This window comes from Euphorbia lathyris, chromosome 4 (genome assembly GCF_963576675.1).
Source record: "Euphorbia lathyris chromosome 4, ddEupLath1.1, whole genome shotgun sequence".
Classification (NCBI taxonomy): Eukaryota; Viridiplantae; Streptophyta; class Magnoliopsida; order Malpighiales; family Euphorbiaceae; genus Euphorbia; species Euphorbia lathyris.
Window position 1 is genome coordinate 29,789,006 of NC_088913.1, and position 25,497 is coordinate 29,814,502.

Consider the following 25,497-nt stretch of genomic DNA (forward strand, 5'->3'; position numbering starts at 1 on the left):
CTCTCACTTGGGTACAAGATGTCACAGGCTGACAACTCTCTGTTCATCAGACGCACCGACACTGAAAAGACCTACATTTTGTGCTATGTTGATGATATCCTCAAAACAGGTAACCACCACGCACACATCACTAACACAATTGCAGCCATTGAACAAGAGTTTCCCATTCGTAACCTTAACAAGGCAGAATACTTTCTGGGAATTGAGATAAGATATGAGAAAGATGGCATTCACCTGTGTCAGGCCAAGTATGTGGCTGACATCCTAGACAAAGTGAAGATGACTGACTCCAAACCTACATTGACTCCCATGGCCACCACACCAACGCTTTCAAAAGTGATCGGCATCAGTTTACCCTCTAGAGATGAATACCGAAGCATTGTGGGAGCACTTCAATATTTAACATTCACTCGTCCTGACATTGCATTTGCAATTAACAAATTATGCCAGTTCCTGCACTGTCCAACTGATGAACACTGGAAAGGAGTCAAGAGGGTCCTACGCTACATTCAAGGCACATCCGATTTTGGGATAGTCATGTTTATCAAACCACTAGATCACATTCACTAACAGATAGCGATGGGGAGGGTGTCCTGATGATAGAAGATCCACGGGTGCCTTTTGTGTCTACTTTGGAACTAGCATTGTATCATGGCAGACTCGCAAGCAACAAACAATAGCCAGATCCTCCACCGAGAGTGAATACAAGGCAGTGGCAAATGCCACGGCAGAGCTCCTATGGTTCAAATCACTTCTCTCGGATCTGGGCTTCCCTTTACCCACCCCGGTTCAGTTATGGTGTGACAATGTTGGAGCAATTTATCTCACTTCAAATCCAGTATTCCATGCTCGTACGAAGCACATTGAGCTTGATTATCGTTTTGTCCGAGAACAAGTACAAAATGAATTTCTCAGCGTCGATTCATTCCAACCGATGATCAAGTTGCAGACATACTCATCAAGCCGCTAGCTCCTGCTCACTTCACGATACTCCGCTCTCGCCTCTTTGTTCGTGACTGCCATCGGCTCGAGGGGGTGTTAGAGATAATGTTCCTATTATCCTGTAAATAAATTACTATCTAGCTAGAGTCTCAATTTGTCTATATCACTAGCTAGGTAGAGTTTCAATACTCTTATACTTAGGTATTGTATTCCTATACAAACTACAATTGTCTCACTATAAATGCAAGGGCTCAGAGCCATAATCATTAAGGTGATTCAAAACATTATTGTGCCTATTACTTATCTCTCTCTATCTCCACATTATTCATGTATATCAAACTATACATTCAAAAGTCATGACTACAAAAGTGAAACCGGTAGACTAGCTATTGGTTTCACTTGAATTTTAAAAAAAAAATAAATTTTTTTTGAAACCTTTCTTAACAAAATAAAACCGGTAGAAAAGTTACCCGTTTTCTTTTTGGCTAAGAGAGACCCACAATTTTCATAAAAACCCTAAAATGGGGGCAAAATCCAAATTCCTCTACCAAACATTTTACAGTAAAATTGCCCTTAAAAAAACAAAAGTACTGTTAGCCGACACTATGTAAATGAGTACTTGTTTTGATAAGGGGGTTGTTAGATGTAACTCTCCCACTGTATATAGCTCTTCATTAATATTCCAATGATCACCAAATCCAGAGGCTGAACTAACTATGCATTTACAACCATTAATTTATAATCTCTATAAAACCCCCTTTTTCTTCCCATTACATTTATCAACTAATTTTATTTTGATTTTCAGTTACAAACTCCTCTTGTTCTTCTTCATATATATAATGGGCTCCCTGAAATGGACAGTGTTTTTATTAATTGTGACATTGTCAAGCATGAAAATGGAAATTGAAGGTCGGCCTCTGCTGGGGAAAGTGCCAAAGTTGAAATTACCTCCATTGCCTAAAACTCCGAATGATTTTCCAGTTGCACCCATTTACAGGTTACCTCCTTCTGTGTTTCCTCCACCTATTGCCTATGGTCCATCACCACGTTTCCGTCTTCCCACCCCACCTGCTGCTTGATTTTTTACTGCTCCAAAATGGAACTGTGGTACCACTATATGTATGTATATCAAGAAATAAAGGTCTCACCATATCCATTTATAAGAATGCTTTGTACTAATATATATTTTAATTTTAGCTTAAAAGAATGATATTTATTATTGTTGTGCTATTTAATATGAGATATATAATATTTCTGTGAATTTGATACGAGATATATTATAAACACTAGAATCTAACATATATAACGGGTCATCAAATTATTGATATGCTGACACCACGTACATAACATATATTAAATATATTAAATTAAAGTCTTGTATGCTAAAAGGTCATTTATTAATGAAATTTTACACAAAGTGGAATAGATACCCACGTGTCCAATATAAGAGTATGTTCCGAGATCATATATAAAAATTAGGGTAAATAATTATAAGGTGCTTATGTTTTTACTTAACACGCTAGTAAGTCCATCATATTATTATAAGGTCCTTATATTTTATCTTAATCAATTCTTTAGTGTTTCCATATGTTTTTGTAAATGAAAGTCCAAAATTGCCCCTAGTTATATACATAAAAAAATTTATCTTTTAGTTTCAAATTTAATCTAATTTTAATGAAGTTTTTGAACTACATATACACCGAAATTAATATACTTAAAAAAATATATTATTAATTTTCTTAAACTGTAATTATTTTTTTCTTTATTTTTTAATATAATATTTTTAAACTAACATTAAATATTATTATAAATTTTTTATAATTTTTTAAAAATCATATATTTTCTTTCCTCATTCGTAAAATTTATTAGAATTGTAAAATTTTTTTTACAATGATAGTCTTACTCCTGTTTTCATAATTTTGAAATATTTTTCATTTATTTTTTAGTCAGTAAATTTTACGTTATTAAATTAAAATTCTATAATTATATAAAAATTAATAAATCAATTACTTTATATTGGAGTTTATATTGGAGAGATTGTGATTATGTAGGAAAAAAATATAAAATAGGAAAAATAGATGTTTTATTATTAAAACATAAAGTAAAGGGTTGTTTCAAAAAAAAAACATAAAGTAAAGGGTAATTTTTCCATTTTAAAATTTATTTAGTATAGTTTGACCATTCACTCAAGATAAGGATTAAGGAGTTAACAAAAATAAAAACTGAAAGACTATACAATTATTTCTAAAAACACAGAGACTAAGTAGTATATTAGGTAAAACAAAAAGACTTTGTAATTATTTACCCTAAAAATTATTATTGTATCTTACCAATTAACTTAAGTTTTTAAGTTAAATGATTTTATTGCATTCTATCGAGATATTTTAAATAAAGTAAAAGGTATTAGAACACTTCTAAAATTTTAAAATTTAAGGGTTAATGAAACATTTTGAAAATTTTAGAGTGTAGATAATGTATTAAGCCAAGTATGTCAAAATCAAAAGTTTGCATTGCAACATAAATAATAAATGTGCAACGGCTATAATTGATTGACAGCTGAAAAGGATATATAGATTTTGATGGATAAATAATGGAAGTGGATGTAAATGAATGACAACCATTAGATCTGCTACCAATTATTCCGAAACAACAGGCAATTAATTTTGAAGAATATTCCCAATTTTGCATTCCATTTTCTCTTTTTTTTTTTTTCCATCGATATTGCATGTATATAAATGAAATGATATATAAGAGATCAATTAAGGTTAATTACTTGAGTGTTTAGGATTTTAAATTGTTTAAAAGTTGAGATTTTGAATTCAAATATTAATATAAGAAATTTTAATTAACAGATGAGTTTAAAAGGTTAATGGTTCTTAAGGTAAATGGGGATTTAGGGTCTAAGGGGAGGGCTCTTGTGAGAACCCTTTTTCTAGGTGAGGACACTTCCTTATGGTAAGAACACTTAAAACTATGTCGTTTTGAGTATAAAATTTAACAAAAAATGCTACTACTTGTGAAATGGTTCAAACCTTGGCCTCCTCATTTACACTCCACACTGTTTACCACTAAGCCAATTGTTTTTCTTGTATATTATGTCGCGCGCAGCTTAATATATCACTTCCCTTGTAGCTTCTATTGTTTAATATTTGACGCATGCACTTATTAATATCGATTAAATTCGCATAATAATAAATTATTAATAGAAAAAAAAATCCAAGAACATGCTCTAATTTCTTATTTATTTAATTGCTCTATATTTTTATAATTTATGTTTTAAAATATTAAGGACGATGTTCTAAATATTGTTACATATGTTCTAAACTTTATAATTTGTGTTCTAAAAATTAAGATAATGTTTTAAAAAAAAAATAGTAAATATATGGACCTTTTTTTTGGTTAAAAAAAAACTCATATTCTAAATAACATAACGTATGTTCTAAAGTTTATAGTTTGTGTTCCAAAAATTAGGTATAATCTTCTAAAAAAATCAGTAGATATCTAGATCGTTTTTTCATTTGTTCTATAATATAATTTATAACTCATGTTCGAAAAAACATAACACATGTTCTAAAAAACATAACGTATGTTCTAAAAAATATGTCGTACGTTCTAAACTTCATAGTTCGTGTTTTAAAAGTTAAAATATATGTTCTAACGTATGTTTTAAAAAATATATAGTTTGTGTTTCAAAAATTAAGTATAATGTTCTAAAAAATCAGTAGATATCTGGATCGTTTTTTCATTTGTTCTATAATATAATTTATAACTCATGTTCGAAAAAACATAACACATGTTCTAAAAAACATAACACATGTTCTAAAAAAACATAACGTATTTTCTAAAAAATATGTCGTACGTTTTAAACTTCATAGTTCGTGTTTAAAAGTTAAAATATATGCTCTAACGTATGTTTTAAAAAATATATTTTCTTATATAACATAAATTACAAAAATATAAAGGAATTAAATAAATAAGAAATTTGAGCATGTTCTTGGATTTTTTTCTATTAATAATTCATTATTATGCACATTTCTTTTTTTTATTAATAATTCATTATTATGCATATTTAATCGATATTAATAAGTGCATGCGTGAAATATTAAACAATAGAAGCTACACAATGGTATATTAAGCAGCGCGCGTGATATAATGCACAAGAGAAGTAATTGTCTCAGTGGTAAGTAGGGTGAAGTGTAGATGGAAAGTCTCAGGTTTGATTCCTAGTAGTAGCATTTTGTGATTTTTATTGATTTCTATATTCAAAACGACGTAGTTTTAAGTGTTCTCACCATAAACAAGTGTCTTCATCTAAGAGGAGGTTCTCACTTGATCCCTCCCCTAGATCTAATATCATGAAACACTATAGTAAATAGTCATTGATAATTTATCAATGAAGAATATCAATAAATGCATGTCCACGTGTTGGTAGACTACAAATACAACTCTTCATAATGCACTATCAAATCACATTTTTTTATTTAATATTTCAACAATTATATTTTCTTATAAAATAATTAATTTAAATAATAATAATGCTAAATATTGAATATTATATATATATATATATATATATATATCAAAAAAGCTACCAATGCAACATTTTTTCATCCATTAATAAGGTGATATTTATCAGAGTTAACAAAATTCAATTCTATTAAACTCTTCCTTACTATAAGCACTGGTTTTTATGAATTTGTGATGAAAGTAAACATTCAAACTTCTCCAAATTCCTTGATCAAAGTTATCTAAATAACTCAACTCGGGCTAGCCCAATACACAAAAAAAAAAAAAAAAATAGATCTTCACAATCATACGAATGTTACCCATTTAGCCATACGGTCATTATATACACAACCACAAGGTTGTAACTTCCTTCAGTCTTAAAGTTGTTTCACCTTCCACCATACGGTTGTTCATAAACACATGTAAGAAATCTTCTGAAATGCTAATAGATCTACTCACGGGATAGATTTGATCATTCACAAGTGGTTACAATTATTGAGCCTCTATAGTTGTACATCTGTCACACACTGGATGTTAACCTTTAGTCGTACGACTGTTAAACGACACGCATCAAAAATTTGTATGAACAACTAACAAATCCAGCCATCAAATAAATATGGTCGTTCATGGGTCTCAAAAGTTCTAGTCGTACGGCTGTTACCCTTTTGTCATACATCTGTTAGCCCTTAGTCGTACGACTAAGACACAAATTTAAATTATGTATAGATTTTTGGACCAAGGCCTTAAACTTTCCCTATAAAAGGACACTTTGAATACGATATTAGGGTTTTGATATTTTGGCATTCAAGGTTATCTCAAACCCGGACCGGTCCGGTCGGTCCAACCCGGTTCGACCAGAACCGGTCACAATTTCGGACCGGAGGTGGTCCGATTGTTAAATCCTTGAAAACCGTTCAAAACCGCTCAAACCGGCCGGTTCAACCATGAACCGATTGACCCAGTAATAAAAAATTTGACAAATGTAGGATTCGAACCGTGGACCTTTGGTCTATAGACTGTAATACTTACCACTACGCTACCATTTCACATATGTCTATTATTAACTATTTAAGAATAAATAATAATGTTATAACTTAAATAATTAAAATATGATTTAGTATTATTTTTTTCTATTTAGATAAATATCACAAAACAACTATTATATTTTCTCAATATTAATAAAGTTTAATTAGCATTTAGGTTTTAAATATATACAAATAAATTTTAAAAATCTAATAAATTTAAATTTAAGTTGAATTATAAAATACATATCCTGTTAGCATATTTACACGTTGGTTATTAATAAAAAATAATCACTATTAATTTTAAAAGTATATATTTTCTTTAATTTTTATATTTATTTGTCATGTTAAATTTATTAATTTGATATCATATTTTGATACTAAATAAATGTTATTATATTAGTATAATTTTTATGAATATAGTTGATATTATACTATATTATAAGATTAAATATGAATAAAAATATAATTTGCACATGATTTTTGAATACCGGTTGAACCCCGGTTGGATTCCGATTAAACCTCAAACTCTTGACCCTTTGTCTTTTCCGGTTGTTTGACCGGTCCGGTTTTGACAACCATGGGCATTTGTAATCACCATAATACTAATACACACAACCTCACTCAAATTAGTGCAACTCCTAATCTACATTGACAACTCAGGTCACTAGGATCTTCCCTGGCTTGTATACATTTAGCAAAAGGACTTTCTGGACTCCTTAAATCTCAACTTCAAGATCCAAACCCCTATCCAACATTTAATCATTTTGTTCGGACAATTGCTCTCCTCAAAGGACAACTGGCACGCAATGACCGTTTTTATCATGCTACCACATAAAACTGAGTTTTCATGTTAAACAAATCATTTTATTTACAGTTTTCTTTCACTTAAAGCCTCTAAAAGGTCTTCCGGTGGCTCCAATTAGCACCAAAGTATACTTCAAATTGTATTTTTTATCTTAGAAAGGTTTCGTAAAGCAAAGAAAAGGTCTCTGCCTTCATCGATGAAGGTCGTGCGGCTCTTTTATCTCCATGAGATGAGCCATATGGCAAAGATGTTATAGTCGTACGACACTTTGTTCAGGCATATGGTAGAAACCTTGATATTATGAGGTTTTTACTTTTTGGGACAATTTATTTTCATGTATACATACTCTCATATAGATTTGAGGCCCGTAAGAGCATCTTCAATAGAAGTTGTTTTAAAGAATGTCAAAACTTAACATATAATACTAAAATAAAATATTTTATTAATTTAATCATCCACATAACTCTTAACAACTCTGTTAAAAAATGCTCCAATAATAAACAACATTAAAAGTTGACACAGTAGCCCCACAAATCATTACTTTATATATAATTTATTTTAATTATAAATATTATCAACCAATAATGAAATGAGAGAGACACTCAAAATGTGCACTAATAGTAATCAAGTACAGTAAAACCTCGATAAATGAATATTCTTGGGACCGGATAAAAATATTCATTAAGCGAGATTATTTATTTATCAATAAATGAATAAATTATTCATTTATCAATAAATCAATATTTATTATTTTATAGATAATTTTTCATTGTAAAATGCATACATTGTATTTGGTAATGAACAATGATGATGGAAATGATCTAGAGCCAGATGATAGTTGCGTTCTCTCAAATATATCGTCAAAATAGGTCTTTCAAGCAATGGTCACCTTAAACAACTACTTGCTACAATATGAGCAAAATATACCAGAAGTTGTATTTGCGCTACAAAAAGTTAAGGATAGCGTTCATTTTGGTTTAGGTGGAAAGAAAAAACAATCAACTATAGATGCATTTTTTTAGAAGAAATGACTTCTAGTTGATTAATTGAAAGGTTTTGGTATATATATATGTGTGTGTGTGTGTGTGTAAGATCCAGTGTGACAAGGGGTTAGGGTGTGACAATGAGCTTATTGTGTGGCATAACAAAACTACGTAGTTTTGATGATAATTGAAAAGGGCAAGGTGGCAAATCTATCTATATACTTAAAGCTACTAACATTTTGCTGACATGGCAGCCTCTCACTATTTTTAGATTTATTTTCCAATTATTTTAATCTTAGTTTACGCTTTGTTGTAAATGCTCCTTCCCACCCCCTCAAATTACGCCTCTCTTAGGCTTTGATTGGATGAGAGGTTTTGAAGGGTAATTAAAGGGAGGGCAGGGAAGGGTTAGTGGAAACCCTTGTTTGGAAGATTAAAAAATATGAGGGTAAGGGTTTTGAAGGGTTCAAAATCAATAGTTTTTAATAGATTTTCAACCCATCAAATCGGTGGGTTTGGAAGGGTTTTGATGAACCCTTCCCTTACTCCCAAACAAGGGTAAGGGTAATGCCCTCTCCCCCCCTCATTCCCCTTCCCTACCCTTCCCTACCCACTCTTTAATTACCCTTCAAAACCTCACTTCCAATCAAAGCCTAAGGCTTAACGTGCTTCCTCAACTTCAACCTCTCTAACCATTCTCACAACGTGCTTCCTCAACCGTTTGCCTTCCTTGCTCTCACTCCTTTCTGTTTTCTAGGAAATGGCTTACCCTCTTCCTTTGTGTGTCAAGCGGTTTCCTCTCCTTCTATTCTCTTTCGGAACAATTCATCATTGGTGAGTTTCATTCCTATTTTTCCTTGCTACCTCTCTTTTTTCCAGTGATTTTGTTTTCCCTTTTTGCTTAAGGTTCATTTTTGTTGGATTTGGGTTACTCCTACAAGGTAATTTAATGGGTTACTCATTTTCTTTCCTTTTCTTTTCAGTGCGTACATGAATTTCATCTTCTTCTTCGGTGAGTTCCTTTTTTCCTTCTCTTCACTTACTTTTCTTTTCCAATTTGATGTCCTATAATAGGTACTATTACATCTCCTATCATTCTACTGCTAGTAGGCGTAATATTTGGATGTCCATGACGTTCTCTGTGATTAGGGTTCGATCATGCATTTCTGATTCCTTTCTTTTCTTTTTGTGTTCTGTTAACTGAAGTTTGGTTTCTATAAATTTAGTTATCTTTCCTATTCATTTATTTAGTATCATTTTATTTCTGATTGTTTTCATTATGATATTTTATGTTTTTCAAGTGGATTCTTTTGTTATTTCATTTTACATTATATTCAATGTTATATCGATCATATCCAATTGTTTTTCAAAGTTGTTTGTATGAGTAAAAGCAATTGCTGCTGAATTTTTTTGGATTCGATTTTTGTTTCTGATATTTATATTTTTAATTCTTAAGTCGAAGTAGGATTTCTTACGGTTTAGTCCAAATAAAATGTTTTCCTTAATTTTATCCATTTTACATCCTTCAATAATTTATTGGGTCAAAACCGTAAGAAATCCTGCTTCGGCCCAAGAATTAAAGTTTCTTAGAATAATGTTTTACATTTTTTGGAATTTTTTGAAAATTTTATAGGCACCTTTTTTCTCGCCAGAAAATGTCCACTCGGATTCCGTTCACCGGAATTTTTTTTACTTGAGCTTCAGAGATCTTAAAATGACCGCCTAATTTAGACGAGTCTAATAGTATAAAAATTTTCAAAAAACGAGGTTAGAAATTTTGGGAAAATGTATTTTTAAAGAAAGGAAATAAAACATTTTTCTGTTGGAACAATATAAGTATTATGTTGGAACAAATGGTACACTGATTTGGAACAATGTAAGTAAGACAAAAATCGTGTCCAGAAAATTATCAAAAAATTCCAAAACATTTAAAACATCATTTTAAAAAAACTTTAATTCTTGGCTCAAAGCGAGATTCATTACAGTTTTGACCCAACAAATTGTTGAAGCATGTAAAATGGATAAAATTAAGGAAAATATTTTATTGGAACTAAACCTTAAAAAATCCCAATTCGATCCAAGAATTAAAATTTCTTAGAATAATGTTTTACATTTTTTAGATTTTTTTGAGAATTTTCTGGGCACTTTTTTTCTCGCCAGAAAACGTCCACCCGGATTCCGTTCACCGGAAATTTTTTTACTTGAGCTTCAGGGATCTTAAAATGACCGTTTAATTTAAACGAGTCTAATAGTATAAAAATTTTCGAAAAACGATGTTAGAGATGTCGGGAAAATGTATTTTAAAGAAAAGAAATAAAACAATTTTCTTTATCCTCTCTTTCATTTTATTTACAAATTTACTACCTTGCCCTTTTTAATTATCATCAAAACTACATAGTTTTGTTATGTCACACAATAAGCTCATTGTCACACCCTAACCCCTTGTCACACTAGATCTCACCCCTATATATATATATATATATATATATATATATATATATATAATTCAATAATTATTAATTTATATTTTTATTGGGCCCTTAAGAATTTAAATATTTTTATTACTTAATGCATTTAGCGAGGTTATTACTTTAGTTCATTGGCTCAAGTCGGGACCAAAAGAATTTATTATATAAACGATGTTATTACTTTATCGAACATTCATTTATCGAGTTTAACTGTAAATCACTTTTTTATATTAAAAAAAGTTTGGCAACTTGGCAACCTTCTTTAGCAGGCACTTTGAAAGTTTCTTCAAACTCAATGCTACATCACCTGACACTCTTTTAAGCACCCTATATTGGAGATGCTCTAAGGCCAAAGAAAATGGCATTCATGGTTTCGAGGCGTGTTTTGGTGTCAAAATGGTTTTAAATGAGCATATTTGTAGATATGAGACATGTGTCGCTCTCTGTAGAGTCGCATGGTGATGATAGATCTCTAAGGTCGTTCTTAAGATCAGCGGATCCGGTTACTCCTTAGCTAATGGTGATGATGGGAGCATCCCTCTCACAAAGAAGAGTTCTATTAAAACCGGCAAAATACAAATTATTTATAACGGGTCGAACCCGATTTCAGAGGCATTAAAATGTTAATGTTTACATATGACCGAGTCAAGATCCATCCATCCATCCATTGTTTCTTGTTTACGGACTAAATAGTTTGTTTCATATATCCACACTGCAATATATGACCTTATTTTTCCTATTCGAAATTTGTAATAATTTACTTTTCATATTTATTTACGCTTTAAACACATATACTATGAGCATATATACCAATAAAAAGAACTAATGTGAACAATATGACTAGAACTACGTTATAAAGAATAAAATGTCAAAATTAATAAGTTGTATCCATAGATCTGGAATCTCTGTTTTAAAATTGACTTCGGTTGGCTAATTTCCCGATTAGTCGAGTAGTGATTGCAATAAAAAAAAAAAGGATAAAATGAATTAACTTGGAAAGAATCCACGTTTCTAGTATTTTAGTAAAATTAATCTTCATGGAAACCCATTGTTGTTCATCAACGGGAGAGGATCCAAATCCTTCATGGAAACCCATTGTTGTTCCCTCACACTTGAGGGAGAGTTTAATAGGGGGGTCAATGAGCTCTCATTAACTTTCCATTATGGCCTAACTAAAGTAAGTTGACTCGGTATATTTTGGTATAATAATTTTTAGATCTTTTCTGTTTTTTTCAAATTTTTTAGGTTTTCTTCATTTTCTTTGTGTTCCCTATTTTTTCGATTTCACCTTTTATTTGTTTTTTGGTTTTTGCCGAGTTTTTTGTTTTGTTTTTTCTTTATTTTTTGTTAATCTTCCTCGTTTCTCTTTTTTCGTTTTTTCATTGATGAGCTTTCATTAACTTCCTATTATATATTCTCTAAGGTCCCGTTTGGTAAGATGTAATGACTTTCGTAATAGAATGACCATTACATTGAAGGTTCATTACCATGTTTGGTTGCATGTAACAATTTTATTGTAATTAAATGAGAAAACATTGAATTAAATTTTGTTAAACAAATCTTGTAATCACCATTACATGAAAAAATGACTTGAATTCTCGTTACATTGTCATCTAACCTCTCATTTCTCAAATCTCACATCTCAATCTAACCTCTTATTCTTGTCAAAAATGCAAAAAGTAGAAAACATGAAAATTGAAAACAAGAAAAAAGAAAAAAAAAACGAAAAAATGAAAAAAATGAAAAAAAAAAACGAAAAATGCGAAAAAGGGAGAAAATAGAAACGGTGAAAAATGTTGAAAATGGAAATTAAAAAACGGTGAAAATGTTGAAAATGAAAATTAAAAAGAAATGAGAAAAAAGCGAAAAAAAATATATATGAAAAAGCGAAAAACTATACACTAATTTATTGATTTCGGTTAATCTAATTTTGTATTTGATTTCGATTCGATTTTCACATTTTTCGTGCTTTTCATGTTTTTCATATTTTTCATTGATTTTAATTATCTAAATAAAATTTTATGATTACATTTAATTAGAAAAATATAAATATTGTAATGGTAATTACATCCCATCATTTTCTTTTTAATTGTCAACCAAACATGGTAATAGAATCATCATTTCATTCCATTCCATTATAACTTCGATTACATTACGACCTTGATTACATTATATTGCATTACGGCATACCAAATGGACCCTAAATCTTACCATGTAGATTGTAATTTGACTAAATTCTACCATACTTTTTGTCAAAGGTAAATTAACTAGGTCTAATTTTAGTATAATAATTTCATAACTATCTAATATTTGACTTAGTTAACTTACCTAACTTACCTAATACGAATATTATGTAGTCTAGTTTGATAGTATATACTTTTGAATAGAGGGCCAATAATTCTCCAAACTAGTTATAATATTTTAAATAGTTTCATGTTTTTATTCAGTATTAATTAAATATTACAATGCTATATTTGATAATATATATATATATATATAATTTATTTTTTCTTAGATTATACTATATTGAAATTTAATATTTATTTACATAATTTGAATTTTGATATGATCTATATATAATTTTATAATGCAGTACTAAACGGGCTCAAATGATATATGGGCTGTAGTACATGCTTTAAGAGTTAAGAGTTAGGACTCGGTACATGATTTATGAAGGGAGATCATAATCATCCCTTTACTACATTTTAATGTGTAGAATGTAGTTACAGAATTTGTACTCTTCTAAAGTAAGAATTATATATATATATATATGGACATCTTTTATTTTTATCGTCTTCCAATGGTGAAAAAAAAAACAAAATAATAGTTATTTTGTCAAAAACAAAGTAATCATAGTGTCTGCCTCCATATATATATAAATGTTGCAAAAGCAAACTATGTATAAGAAGCATTTTGAAGATGAATGAAATTAATTTTATTTATTATTTATTCAAAATAGATCTTAACGTTTTTAGAAAAGTGTAGATATATCATTTACATAAGAAATGGTAAAATTTTATGTTTAATTTTTGTAAGTTGGAGCATTTCTTTTGCCTAATACATATATTTATTTTGGGTCCAAGTAGGTTCAGAGTTAGGGACACGAGGGTTAGGGGCACGAGGATGTCAGTGCACTTTTAGCCCTCAGAAACCACCCCTTATAGGGTGTTTCTCCCCCAAGCCCCGAATATCTCTCCTTTTACATTTGTGGGGCGTTGATTACATATCCAGTAGATGAAGGTGTATGACGTAGCGGAAACTAACATGTTATGAATAGTTGATTCGCGCACAAATATCTATTGTAACCCTCAAAATTCAAGAGAATTTTGGAAAAAAATGAAATTTGTGAAAACTACAAAATATCCGAAATTGTTTCTTAAATAGCAAAACAAAAACTCTAAAACCGATTCCTAAACAGAATATGAAAAAACTTAAAAATGAAAATTACTTAAAAGCTTCAAAAATAGTAAATTGCAATTGAAGGCCTAAACGCATGAATTTGGCCGAAAAAGCATGAACATCAGCGAAAGCGTGAGTTTTGCTCGTTCATCTGTTTTCATCCAAAATAGTCTGAAAACGCAAAAACAAAAAGAAAAAACAAACGAAACTCAAAATTTGGCAGAATTGCTCTATGAATTTACAAATCAATTCTTCAACCGCATCAGTTTAAGTATCTACCTTTTTTTCTCCAACATAGGCGAAAATCGTGTCGTTTTGGCGAGGTTATATGTACTTTACCCCGAAAATCAATTACATTTTGATGAGGAGCAAAAAAAAAAAAAAAAAAATAGTTGTGACAGAAGTAAATTTAGAGCACTGTTCAATTGGTACTTTGCTAACAAATCCTTTCCTTCCTAGTGTAAAAGACCTAAACATGGAGGTTGAATTTATTACAATGTCAAAAATCTTACCATAAAAAAGCAAACAAACAAAATGTGTCCTTATTTCTACCATTAAAATATCTTACTTCACACCAACAATTTAACACTATTAATAACAAATTAACAATAATTTCAGAACTCATGTTCTTCACTTACCATACTATATATTAATGTCATTCTCTAGTTTCAACACAAACTCATTCACAACAAAATGGCTTTCCTGCATTATATGTTCATCATAGCATTCTTCTTCAATTGCAATAACATGGTTATAGCTACCCGGGTTCTCTTACACTCGGCTAAGAGCCTATCGCCAATCGAAAAGTTCACGGCTCTGCCTCCTTTGCCTAAGCCTAAATTGCCTCCTCTGCAACCATTCCCACCGGAAGCATCACCGACTCCGACATCATCAGAATTACCTCCTCAATCTGCATTGACACCTACCTTGGCGCCCCCGAAACAAGCCCCGAAAGCTTTCTCAGCACCCTCGAAACAAGCCCCGAAAACTTTCTCAGCTCCCCCTAAAGCATCAATTTTTCCACCAAAATCAGCATATCCGCCTCCAAAAACTTTCTTGGTTCCCTCCAAACAACCAACACCTCCAAGAACGTCAGTTCCCCCAGCTCCGAAAATATTCTTCGTACCGACAGAATCACCATTGGCGCAAACACCAGAACAAGCTCCTGTATCTTCCTTGATTCCCCCCGAACCACAAACTTTGCTGCCACCCTCAACTTCCCCAGCTCCAGAACTCTTCTTCGGGCCTGTAAAATCACCATTAGTAACACTGGGACCATCGGCACCAGGGAAACCACCAAGCCTACCAGTATCTAAGCCTAACCATCATCTGCTGCCTTTCCTGCCTAAATTTCCGAAATTCGAATGTCCCCCATTTTCCCCATGGATCCCCAAAACATCCCCCTCACCATCTTAGCCACTAATGTAAAATGGAGTTTGTGTTCAATTAGACTCCCTGTCAAGATTCATATAAGAGCATTCCAAGTGCACCAAATAGTCACCGATTTCTGATAACTTATTATGCATATCTTTATCCATATATCTATCTTCTTCTTTTTTTCCCCTTTATTACTTGAGGAACTTCATTGTAACATCAAGCATTTCGATCATTTATCATATTCCGATCCACTAATATATTTGATATTCAGCATATAACGTTCAGGACTCCATCCAAGGAATTAAGTAGAGTCTATAATCTCATTGATGTTGCAGAAGAAAGAAACTACATGCGTTATGATTCCTACTTCAAAGATAATAACAATTTCACAGTTCTAAGTATGTTTCAGTAGTAATCATAATGACAATAACCTTTGATGATAAATTATAACAATTTCAGATAATGAGATTGTTCTCATTCCACCCGTCCTCTGCTCTCAAATTACTGATTTTCCTTCCGAGATAACTATACTCTCAAATTACTGATTTTCCTTCCGAGATAACTAGCACTAGCATGTGCTTCTCGATCCTAAGTTCCTAACCAAACACTTATATTCTGCTATTTTGGAGTTACAAAAGGTAAAAATGAGCTACAAAACAAAGAACTAAATGGACACTAAGAAGATGATTGGTGTTAAAAATAAATATATACAATTAATTGGATGTATTAGTTCGGAATGTTAAAAAATAAATGGCATTGATGGATTGGGTGTATTAATTCGGAAATATAATAAAAAAGTTCCCCCTTTAGATGAGAGCTTTTGAGGAGCTTTTTGGAAGGAAATGGTTAAAAAGAGTCCAGTTGCATGAATGTATTCCTCCCCGCATCAACCCATCGAAATTTTTTATTATACGCCTGGCGCACTATATCATCTGTCGACGTGGTGCGCGAGGCATATAATAAAATTTCTCCCATCAAAGGATAGTCGGACATTTTACAGTAAGGAAAACAAAACGACTAGCAATAGTGAAACTCTTCCATTTTATATATAGAGGTTTAATTACCTTCTGGAGTTGAAACATGAAAAATAGACAACACACCAAATACAAACCCTAACTCTCCCTTATGGGATGGAGTCTTTTAGTTTCTTGTTCTTCTAAGGCCTAACTCAGCCCCACCATTGATGCACAGCTACTCCATTATCTCTCAACTTACCATACAAAGCCAAGCATTCCCAATAAGCCCTCTTGTTCTTTTTTCCTTCCTGATTCTGCCATTGATTCTCGCATTCTAGAAACACTTCATCCACCAAATTGGTAGTGCTCCTTCTTAGCATCTCTTCCACCACTTCTGCTTCTGCTTTCATCACAACAAACTCATCTTCCTTCACATTTTTCATCAACCAATTCGATACATCAGGACTTGTTGACACTCCTTCATCCACCATTTCTATGCTGTAAGTCTCAAACTTTCTGTTCCTTGTCGGATACTTTTCATTAAACCATGCCAGCATCTTCGCTTTTTGCTCGTGTGTGCTCACATCGATGAAGACTCGACGGGGATAATCTTCTAAAGAATCTCCCAACAGGTCAGGAAGATACTTAAACTTGTTAAAGTAAGGGTTTCTTGGTGGCTCAAGCAGAATGTCTTCTAAACCATTAAGTGCTGCCTTTTTCGCCTCCAATTTCAACTCGGAAAGCTGCCTCCTTGCTGAGGATCCAATTGACTTCGTTGTTAAACTTGTTTTCCTGGTGCCTACAATGGTTGAACTAAATCTTCGAAGATAAGCAACTTTGTAATTTGATTGCTTTTGAAGAGCACTTGGAAGATCACCCAATTGTGTAATCAGGACGCCGCCAATTTTCAGAATTCGATCAAGGAATTCGATATCTTCGAATCCAAATGCAAATACGAAATCAAACGAGGCATCATTGTGCAATACTTTTTGCTCAGGATCAGATCCAAAGACCCAATCAATCTCATTAGCATTCAAGAATCGTGAATTATCAATTACAGACCCCATTGAAGAGCAAACAAAGAAGGCCTTATCGCCCTTTTTGACAAGGCCCTCGTTAGCCAAATCTAGCAATAATGAATCCAATAATTCAACATTAATCAAATTGGAAACAATCCCATCTGCTGCAGATAGATCATAATTCGGGGCTGCAGAAAATTCCCTCAAAATGGAACCAATGCAAGGTAGCGTAAGAATAACCATAATCAAAAACAATGAACGGGACACAATACGCGTAACCTGCGAATCAGGAAGCTTAATTACCAAAAGAGTATCAGAAATTATATCAATTCTGCTTTCAATCTTCATCCTGCTGTGTTCCTCGGTTCGAATTTGATACCCAGGAGCACTTTCCATGGCTTTGTTGGTTCAGCACAACTTAATCAATGAATAAAAACAACTGCTGAATTCTGAGTAGTTCAATCCTCAATCACGTGAAAAACAAATTAACAAAAATTGGCAAAATGCCGGAATCCAAAAAGCTGAGTAATCAAGAGATTACGGAGAATGTCTTAAAAAAAAGAGATTACAGAGAAGATAAACCTACAAAAAGCAATAAAGAAGAATGATTTAGCGAGTGCAAAACCTGGATGCGGTGTGGTTTCCACCCACAAGAGCTACACGGGTAATTTTAATTCTACACCAAAGGAGTAACAACTGTTTGATTCTCTCAATTTCCATGATTTCAACCGCTCTCTCAATATTTCTCTCTCTCAATCTCACCAAACCCAGATCAGAAAATAGGCATTTTTTGAGGGGATTTACCCAGAAAATGTAGTTCTAAAACGGATCATCTGAAACATAACCACTCAAGATTAGAGAGGCATGGGTTGCGAGAGAAGAGATGAAAGAAATAAGAGAGGAAACGAGAGAACCAGAACCAGAGAGAAAAGGTAGAAGAGAATTATTATGTCGGTAGGAGGTGATAATGGCAGATTTATATGTATGATTGATGAAATTAGTATGAGTTGTGAATGGTTATCCGGTAATCTGCTTAATTTAGGAAAAACACAAGTCAAGGTTAAGAATTCACGATAGCCGTTTGAGAATTGTCTCCTTCCAGTTCCGCTCTTGGATCTTCATGGAACCATATCAATTGGAATTCAATTGACGGCTTCATTCATGGGGAATTTGTTTGGATGATATCTAACGGTTCTATTCTATTCTATATATTTTTTTCTTTTTATAGTTTGTTAGTTCCAAATTTTTTTTCGTTGTAATTCCATTAGATAAAACATAAAGAAATACAACAAGCAAAATGTAAGGAATAAAACCTCACATGATTACAGACTAAAGCAAATACAATATCCACAAAGGGGTGGAAATGACTATAAAGAGCAAAATGAGCTCATAAAAGGCACAAAAAACACAAAACAACAATATATTTTTCGTTAATCCAAATCTGTAGAAAGACATCTGCACTCCAAACTTCATCATTTAGACCATTCCGAACATTCGGATCTGAGTCCTTTTTTTTGCTGCAACCGCGTAGATTTATCGATCTACGGACAAAATAAATCATTTCCGCTCTTGATAGTTCCAAATTCTTAAAACACACTTTGGGGTGCATTTTTTCCCCAATCCAAGCTTTTGCAGGTGTTTTTTAGATGAGATATATGAGATGGAACAAGCATAAAAAAAACAAAAACATTTCCATGGTTAATTTTAATATTTGAACTTTTTAAAACGTATCCTTTTACAATATTAATAAAAATTATGCTAATATTTTTTTAATATCAATTCATGATTTTTTATATATTAAATTAATAAATTTGATATGATAAAATTAAAAATTTATTAAAATTGATTATATATAAAATTAAAAAGGAATTACAAGTTTTTTTAATTAAATAGTTATTATTTTTATATTATTTTATTATGTGAATATAATAAAATAATAGGATATATATTTTATAGGATTAATTAAATATAGGTATTATGTGGTCTTGTCGATTTGCTGATAGGTACTTATGGTATTTTTTGTTACAAGCGCAATCTTGTAGTTTGCGTCGTTACCAAAATCAAGACAAATGGGTAAAATATGTTAAGTGAATGACGTGACAGAGGGGTATCATTCCATCTTAACCTTCCTCTGTGTTTTAGCTTGAACATGAGCTAAACCACTTTTGGCTATGATGGAGGTGAACCGTGTTTGACGAACATGGGCTATTAAGGAGTGTTAACATTGTGTTGTAAGAAATAACAAGAGAATTAGTTAAAATCTATTTACTCACCTCGAACTAAGAAACCTAATTAAGTAATTGGTAAGAGAGGTTGAATTGTGAAACCTAATCAAGTAAACGATTCAACCGAGTAATTTAACTATTCATATACCTTAAAAGGATAATGTGGCTTTATACTCTAGGTTACGGCTTAGCTTTAACTTTCAACGTAATTAATTCTTCTTAGCACACTTAGGAATTTTGCCTAACCAAGCATCGACCTAAAGGTGTTAGGAATAGAGTTAATAGTTCTAGGCCGGGATTGTTAGCTTTATAAGGGAAGTTACCGTCTCGAGTTATCTTCAATACAAAACAACATACATGAATTAATCCATATAAATCAACATGGGGATCCAAAGTCTTAGCTTTTTCCATTCATACATAGACAACCGAACATTACTTCTTTGATTTCTAGTTTAAATTAGTAATTAAAAGTGACGCAAACCAAACAAATTATTCATTCTTTAGTTAATAAAGAATCCTAGTACGAGTAATGAATTGAGAACTAGTATATGTGGGATCGATACTGTTCGAAAGAACAATACTACTTGATGTGATATTGTTCACTTGTTCTTAACCGACATATACATTGTGGTTATATTAGGGAAAAGTACAAAAATAAACCTTGTGGTTACACATATTTTCGAACAACACTCATGCGGTTTAAAAGTTTGTAAAATGTTATCATGTACTTCATTCCATTAGCAAGCACATACCAAATTGACTAACGGTGTTAAAAGTCAAAGGAAAATGAGTTAATTTGGTCATTATATTTATTTATTTTATAAATTAACCCTCTTATTATCTAATTATCACAAATAAACCCCAAAATAAAAATTAAAAATCAAATACACCATCTTCTCCATCTCTTTAATTTCTTATTTTTGTTCTTCTTTCTCTCTATTCTCTCTCTCCTCTTTGTTAATTTCTCTCCCTAAAATCAATTGAATTCCAAGGTGTTTGCTTTATTGTACTTTTTTTCATCAATGACAAAAGTTCTTCTTCTTCTATTGTTTACAGAGTTGATAATTATGACAACAAATGAAGCTCTGAAGTTTTTCTAATGGATCTTAATGGCACAGTTCTTTTCACAATTAAGGTATATATTTATGTTTAATTTAATCATTGATTACAGTATTAAACATAGATTAGATGTAACGGTTTCTAATTAATTTGCTGAATTTGTGCAGAAACCATGGGTTTTTAGAGAATGGAAGGGCTATAAAAGTGATGGATTAATGAATTCGAGGACTCAAAAACCTTATTTTCAAGTGAGAAAAAGTTCAATTGTAGTTAGATCTGGTGATGATAATGAAGGTGGATGTTATAAGTTGGAAGTTTCAGAAGGGAAATCAGCCTTCAAGATCATAAACAGCAATGGAGGAATTGTTGCTAAGGTGAGCTTTTAATTTAATTTCTATGTTTTGTGGGGTTTTAATTAAGAATTAGTAGTGATTAAGAGTGGGGTTAATTACAAAAATGGGTCAAATGTGAGGCACATTTACATATTTAATCCATTTACTCAACCTACTACATATGTAGACTGATTTTGTGTGACTTTCCCATAATACCCCTAACCTTCCCACTTCCCACAACGCGAACGCCCGCTCCCCCCCCCCCCCCCCCCCCCTTCTCCTTGGTTACGCAAAAAGTTGGCTCCTCCATTAATGATTTGAAGACTTTTGATCTTCCTATCTTCCTTTAAATTGCACGAAATCTGCACCATTTCACCAAATCACAATGAATTTCTCTTTTTCCTCTCTTCATCTCTTGATTCTGCAACTTCGTAATCCTAGAAAACGAAGTCATGGTTCTTCATCTTCTTGTTCCTACTCCTTACTTGGTTTCTTTCTTCTTTTTACCATCAAAGAAATAGTTATTCTACGTTATTTCCATCGTTTTTCCCAGTTTATCATATTGTTATTGTCGCTTTTAAGGGTGAAAGGCGCAAAACATGTAAATATCTGTTGTTATTTCTGCATTTTTTTCATGAATACACTTCGCATAGTCGATGATTTCGTGAAGATTTGCAAAGAGAAAGAGCCTGAAATGTGACGATCTACTTCGTGAATCGATGATTTCGCGAATATCTGTGAAGAGAAAGAGCCTGAAACGTGTGGATCTACTTCGTGAACCGATTAGTTCAGGAAGTCTGCGAGTAGAAAAGTTCATGATTTGACTCGCAGACTTCGCGAAAGCATCGATATGTGACGTAGATCGTCACGTTTCAGACCTCGCATACCTCGCGAAAACATCGATTAGCGAAGTAAAATCACCTCTTTCCCTGCACATTTACATTCGCATGCTTCACTAGTCCTCATTTCACGAAGCCAAAATCGTCTTTTTCCCTGCCTAACACGATTAATTTTTTCTGAAGGTGATTGATTACATAACATCCCTTTCTAGAAGGCGGCGTCCTCGGATACAGGGGAGATAACTTTTCTTCCTGTAAAGGGAGAAATTTCCATCAAGATTGGCACATTCACTCCTAAAATGGTTGGTTATGAGAGATTGTGCCAATCTTGGTGTGCGCCATGGGACACATCCATCCCAAAAGGTCTGGATTTCCATTTCTCATCCCAAAAGGTCTGGACTCATCCGCTTCAAAATTGGTACCCGGATTAGTTAGGTTCACTTTGAAGTGATTTGTTAGGAGTTTATTGTGGCAATCTTGTTGTAAATTTTGATAATGTTATGATTTTAATGTTAGAATCCGTTGTTGTTTGCCATTTTTTGTTATATACCACTTCGCGAATTAGCTTCAAAACACATCCAGGCTTCGCATATGCGAATTAAATTCATCAAGTAAACTAAACTTTAGTTTCGCAGGCTTCACATATGCTAATGAAATTTATCAAGTAAACTAAACATTAGCTTCGCAGGCTTCGCATATGCTAATTAAATTCATCAAGTAAACCCAAACATTAGCTTCGCAGGCTTCGCATAATATGGAATCTGCGAAGTCAGACGGGAGGGGGCGAGACGCGCGTAAATATTGAGGGTATTATGGAAAAGTCACACAAAATCAGTCTAGATATGTAATAGGTTGAGTAAATGGGTTAAATATGTAAATAGGCCTCCCATTTGACTTAGTTTTGTAATTTTCCCTTAAGAGTGGGATTAATGAGTTAATTAATGAATTGTGCGGGCAACAAGAAAGCAAACATCAAAAGGAGTAATATTAGGAGATGATGTATTAAGCATGGTGATAGAAGGAGAAGTTGATCATTCCTTCGTAATGGCTTTAGTTACTGTTTATGGTTTAATGCATCACATATTATAAAAAGAGAAATCAAACAAACACCTTGAAATTCAATTGATTTTAGAGAGAGAAATTAACAAAGAGGAGAGAGAGAAGAGAGAGAAAGAAGAACAAAAATAAGAAATTAAAGAGATTGAGAAGATGGTGTATTTGATTTTTTTATTTTTTATTTTTATTTTGGGGTTTATTTATGATAATTAGATAATAAATGTGTTAATTTATAAAATAAATAAATATAAGGACCAAATTAACTCTTTTTTCTTTGACTTTTAACACCATTAGTCAATTTGGTATCTGTTTGCTAATGGAATGAAATACATGGTACCATTTTGCAAACTTTTAAACCACATGAGCTTTGATTTGGTAGGTGTAACCACAAAGTTTATTTTGGTACTTTCCCTTTATATTAAGTATAGAATTTCTTTGCAACCAAAGATGGAAAACAAAACAAAACTCTTCTACAAAAGGATCATTGTCATCCGGCTCATCACCAATCAAATGGAGCCGCTTAGGGGAGGGAAATTCACCCTCATTTGGAAACTCATCACTAGGCTCATGACCAGCAGGAGACAAAAGATTCACCCAAAATTGGAAGTAAGCATCTCGATGTCTCTCATGCATATTCTGAAGGAAAAGAGTCTGATAACAGTTCAAGCAATGATAACCCAACTCACCCTCGACTTCTACTACAACAACCATCTAGAGAGTCACATCATTCACAAGTTTCTACATGGACAAACCTCTACTCAAGCTGACATACAAAGCATTAAAGAGATTGCGAGAGCAGAAGCTCCTGATCTAGAGCCCGCTTGGCGTCGAAAGCAAATGACTCTCTCTGTGCAAGCTCCCTTTTCTAACTTCTACGCATAACTCTACATAATAAAATGAGCTTTTTGCCACCAAATATGATCCATGCTGCCCTCCTTCAACCTTCGCTCCAATCAGGCAATTTTAGCATGACCCTTGATAACCTATTCCTTCAATCGACGAACCTCATTCTCCTTCCGCCTTACAATATTTGATAAAGAAGCCACAAACTTCTCAACACCTTATAGCCTGCTCTGTAGATTTATCGTACGACCACCGTGAGTTAAAGCCTCATCCTCAGGCACGAGTAACTTCCTCAGCTTTCCAAGCCCGGGTGAAAGCTTCCTCAGCCCAAGTCTCAGCCTTCTTCAATTCTTCGACCAAACTAGCACTCACCCAGGTCTGGTTCAACTCCCTCTCCAGCTCTTCCACGTAGAGGGCAGAAGCCACAAAACTTTGTTCCACTGCTACAAGCTCCTACACATAGAAAGCGGAGGATGCAAGTTCATGTTTGTGTGCTCTTTAACCTAATCTCCATCCTTACATAGTGCCGAGACAAAGAGTTATATTAATGACTCACCTCATCTACCGATGTCAAAGCCTATTAAAAATGAAAAGTTACGATCACATAACATACAAAGATAAACTACTCAAATGGAAACTTACCTTGGCAATATGAGTAATGTGTATCAATCATCCTGTTGACCGTCGTCTGATGAACAATTTGGCCTTTGGTGGGGACCAAAGCAAGACGATCGAGATCATGGTCAATCTTGGGGTTACTCAAGGTAACCTGATCCTCCCTATAATACCGAGACCAAAAGCTAAGAATAAGAAAAAACAAGTCCAGAAGAAGCCCTGAGAAATACAAGAAGAAAAAAGAAAAAATACTAACCCGATAAATATCAAACTGGGCAAACCGGGCCTATTCTTTATCAGTTAAGGGCCCGTTCTCGAGAGTCGCCTCTGCACCCTTCTCCCTTTGGGTACAATTGGAAGACCGAGCCTTTTTCCTTAAAGTGCTAGAGGAAGTATTTTTTTGAGGCATGCACTTTTCTCTTACCCTTACGATTAACCTTAAGCTTTTAGATGCGGGATGAAACTTGAGCCTTGACCTCAGCAAGAGATGGTCCCTCAGGGATAGCTCTCACATCCTCCCCTAAACAAGCTTAAACCTCGGGTGCATTCTCCAGTGAATCACAAACCAATTGGGTTTGACACATACTAAACCCCGATCTACGGGCACACGTCCACCTATCAACAGGTAACACGTAGCACGTCTTGGTCCAAATCTTATAAGCACCTCCCACATCTCGATCGTAATGTAAATAGTGTAAGACACTCCCGAATGTATAATACTTCATTCATTCACTAAACTTATATTAGAGCTTTGATTTACTACTGTGATCATCCTCAAGTTTTTCTACGAAACTGACTTAGACATGAGAGTGGTTAGCCGAAATTCGACTCCTTCTTTGATTATGTTTGTCTTATCGCAGGTTTACAAGTGGACTTAGAGGATTCAGCCACATCACCAATATAATAATATCATGTCATGTGCCAGGCACGGTATTAAAAAGCATTCGTGATGTCGCAGCTCGAGGTGCAAATGGTCGATTAATCAGTCCATTAACAAAAAATATTAATCATTCCATTTAATTCGGTTAACCATATTTTGGTTAATCTA

At 33.0% G+C, this 25,497-nt stretch overlaps 1 pseudogene; it reads left to right on the top strand.

Moving 5' to 3' along the window:
- The first annotated feature begins 19,457 nt into the window (after positions 1-19,457).
- LOC136227112 (protein LURP-one-related 4-like) lies at positions 19,458-23,024 on the top strand (annotated as a pseudogene).
- Positions 23,025-25,497: the final 2,473 nt, after the last annotated feature.